The 4,241-nt window shown below is 42.4% G+C and overlaps 1 pseudogene; it reads right to left on the reverse strand.

Annotated features, from left to right (window-relative positions):
- Nucleotides 1–702: 702 nt before the first annotated feature.
- LOC131904964 (small ribosomal subunit protein uS15-like) lies at nucleotides 703–1,168 on the reverse strand (annotated as a pseudogene).
- Between the last annotated feature and the right edge of the window lie 3,073 nt (nucleotides 1,169–4,241).

Here is a 4,241-nt window from a genome sequence, read left to right on the forward strand (position 1 = left end):
TGATAAAGATTTGGCTGACTCCAGAAAAGCCAGAATATGCTTTGAATGCAGACTCAACAGCTTATAAACACAGAAAGGAAATGCAACAAAAATGTTATTGGAATGTCTCTTTCCAAAGGCTTGGATCAGAGGTGGCAGCCTGGGAAAGTTGTACTTTCTTGGAAGAAACTGTGTTGGGAGCACAAAGGTCTTTGTGCCCACAGATCACTAGGGAAACCAGAGTGTTAAATACACAGGAGTCTCTTCTCAATGGAGGGAATAAAATGCCTGTTTCCCTGCCCAGAAGTCTGGAAGTGGATTTTGTTAATGTCCCAGTGACCTTTTTGCTATCTGTGGAGGCACACCTCACCCACCTTTTGCTGTAGAGGCAGACCTCATCCGAATTCCCAGAATGATTATCCTAGACTCTTCCCTCCCTAGACCATTATTCATCCTTAGTGGAAATGTCACAGGTACTTTATGGTCTGCTGACCTCTATGCTATAGGTCAGAGACCACACTAGATTCTAGACCTTTTAGCTATAGACCCCATCCTCATGGTCACATGTATTGTGTAAAGAGCCTCTGTGTATTCACACCTTAAGCTTTATTGTACACTTGGAATTGAACTGATTGGACTGATTGTTGTCTGGAACCCCTTTCCCAAATTGTTCTGTGTTTTATTTATTTAATTTTTTTTATTCAAAGTGATTTTACTGCTGTGTACACAAGAGTTTATGCCACTAGAGCAGAGGCTGTGGATGACTCATATTTCCAATTGGGTGGGAGGACCTGCTTAGTCTTACAGTAACGAGCCAGCCGGTGAATTATGCTCTCTGTATCAGAATCAGGCGGGATTTAGCATCCTTATCCTTTCTGTTCCTCTCAAGATGCTTTCGCACAGCCACCACTTTCTTAATCAAATGGTACAGATCCTCAGGGAGGTCAGGGGAAAGGCCTTTCGACTTAAGGACTCTCAGGATTTTATTACCAGTCACAAAACGGACCTGCGCCACACCATGCGAGTCCCTCAGGATCACGCCTATTTGGGAGGGAGCCAGGCCTTTCTTGGCCAGTTTGTAAATTTGTTCCTTCACGTCGTCAGACATCAGCTTCAGCCACGTGGGGACGCTACGGCAGGGCAGCGCCGAATGGGACAGGCCCTTCCCAGGAGCGTGCAGGCGACCCATGATAGCGGAGGGCTGGCAGCAAAGAGAGCTGTTCTGTGTTTTAAATATGCTGACAACGAACCACCTGGCATTAGACTCTCCGAAGTCTGATGCAGGTTGACAAAAATCAGTGTGCACTGGGTTTTCATTCTCATCTCTTCCAGGGTTCACTTCACTATCTGACACCTGCAGGAGTCCCCACAAAAGTGGAAGGTCTGTGTTTACTGGTGAAGATTAAGATCAGTTTTGTTTATTTATTTGTAAAAAATGATCAATCAAGACACATGGCCAAAGCTGTAACTTTTAGCTCAAGCTTGTATGGGTGGGTTTTTCTTTAGATTGAGAAAGTTTTCATCTATGATCTTGTTGATCTGGTCTATTCCATTTACTTCTTCCTTATCTGTGCCTATAATTTTACAGTTTTTTTTCATCATGTTCCACATTTCCTGTGTCTTCCTTTCCTGTTTTTACTTTTTAATATTCTTTGCTTATTTAGTCGCGATCCTCTACTTTACCTCTGAGTCCCTATATTCTATCTTCTGGTTGATGAAATCTGCTTTTAAGAGTTTTTTTTTCTGAGTTTTCTAGATTAGCTATTAGGTTTTCCAATTTCATCCTCATTTTAGCTTGAGTCATCTTCAGTGTTTCTGTCTTCTGATTGAACTTTATAATCAAGTGTTGGACTGTCTTTGTCATTTCCATCAGCCTGTGCTTGTGTTCTCTTGGGTGTCACTCAAGCATTTATTCTCTTTAGGCCTTTTCTACTTAATTTCATTGAGTTGTTTCTTTGTTTCTATGAAGTTTACAATTATTCCTTTAAATCCCGTGTCCTGGGTTTCATATAGATAATTCCCATTTAGCAAACCTTTCCACAAAACTAGTGGGTTTTAGAGAGAAGACACTGATGTGATCTTTCATGTTGTTGTTATTTCTGGAATGAGATTGGGCATGTGGACTTGTTTTCTTAGTTCTGACTCTGTTAAGGATAAAGTGAGTTGGGGCAGAAAATAGGATGTATGGGTAGCTTAGGCACTGAGGTGGAATGAGTCAGATGGACAGAGGGACAGGGATGGTATTCCAGATGTGCTTCCTGGTCCAATCCTGGAATGTGAGGGTAGGTCTTGCTGGTTGGAAAGGTAAGATATGCTGTGGGATCATCCTGTGGGTTGGGAGTATTTAGAAAAAGTCCTGATTGAATCTTAGAGCTCCTTTATAGTGCAGGCAAGGGAGGCCAGACTAGGTCAGAACACTGTATGTGAGTGAGACACAGGCAAGATCTGGGGATTGCAGAGAATTGTTTGATGAGGTGGTCAGGGATAATTGCCAGACTAGACCTTGCAGGAGGATGTGGAAAGTCTTGGAACTGAGAAAAGTGGTTGGATATGATGCAGACAGGAACTATGGGTAGTTGCAGGTAGAGTGGGTCTGGGTAGAAGTCTAGAGGTTTGCTGTGACACAGGTAGGAGTGAGGAGACTATGCTGGGGCACATCCAATGGGATGTGAGTCTGGATAGATCTGGCAGATTGTGTAAAAGTCATGGATGGGGACATTAGGGATACTTATCAGGCTAGAGTATAGTAGAGGACATCGGAAGTCTGAGTACCAAGTGGGGTGGTGAGAAGCTTCACAGAAGAGTGAGTGGGAGCTGGTAGGGAGAGTCCTGGTAGAAGCCTGACCTTTAATTTTTAGAAGTAAATTAGCATATATATATGTATAATAAAATATACACTCAGTATTTTAGATCAATATCCATCCCATAAGACTTTTTTCATTTCTAGATTTAATTTTCCCTTCTTCAAAGTTTCTTATAAACATATTTACTCTTTATTATTACATAATCTCATTATCTTCTTTTAATTATTTATACAATGAGTTGGAAATTTATTTTATTAAAATTGCTAATTGTATCAAAATATAAACAAATTTAAATCTCCCTCATTACAAAAGTGCGTAGTTTTCTCATGTCAATAGTTTAATGAAAGATACAGAGTACTATTTAATTATATAGCTAAATGATAAATAGAGCTATACAGAAATAAACAAATAGCACATATATAGATCTGTAGATGTATATTCTAAAGTACTGAAACAAAAATAATGTCAACTAAACATTAAATGACTTTTGGGGAGATAAAGAATCAAAGTCAGGTAAGTCCACATGGAATAATCAGAATGTTTCTGTTTTCCCCCCATATATCTCAATCTAGTTTCTTGAGAATAAAGCATCTCTTTTTTTAAAAAATTATTATTATTATTATTTTATTTTACAATACAATTCAGTTCTACATGTCAGCCACGGATTCCCTTGTTCTCCCCCCTCCTGCCCCCTGCCCTTCCCCCCAGCACACCCCCCATTTCCACCTCCTTCAGAGTAAAGCCTCCCCCGAGGACTGAGATCAATCTGGTAGACTCAGTCCAGGCAGGTCCAGTCCCCTCCTCCCAGGCCGAGCCAAGCGACCCTGTATAAGCCCCAGGTTTCAAACAGCCAACTCATGCAATGAGCACAGGACCCACTGCCTGGATGCCTCCCAAACAGATCAAGCCAATCAACTGTCTCACCCATTCAGAGGGCCTGATCCAGTTGGGGGCCCCTCAGCCATTGGTTTACAGTTCATGTGTTTCCATTCGTTTGGCTATTTGTCCCTGTGCTTTATCCAGCCTTGCTCTCAACAACTCTCGCTCATATAAACCCTCCTCTTTCTCGCTAATTGGACTCCCAGAGCTCCACCCGGGGCCTAGCCATGGATCTCTGCATCCAGATCCCTCAGTCATTGGATGGGGTTTCTAGCACGACAATTAGGGTGTTTGGCCATCCCATCGCCAGAGTAGATCATCCTGAGTGAGGTAACCCAGACTCAGAAAGACAAACATGGTATGTACTCATTCATAGGAGGATACTAGATGTGGAACAAGGATGACTGGACTGCTACTCACATCACCAGGGAGGCTACCTAGAAAACAGGACCCCAAGAAAGACACGGGGATTGCCCAATGATGGAGAAATGGATGAGATCTACATGAACAGCCTGGACATGAGTCGGGGAAATGAAGGGCGAGGGTCGAGGGAAAGAGAGCTTGGGGGAGTGGGAGATC

This window comes from Peromyscus eremicus, chromosome 2 (genome assembly GCF_949786415.1).
Source record: "Peromyscus eremicus chromosome 2, PerEre_H2_v1, whole genome shotgun sequence".
Lineage (NCBI taxonomy): Eukaryota > Metazoa > Chordata > Mammalia > Rodentia > Cricetidae > Peromyscus > Peromyscus eremicus.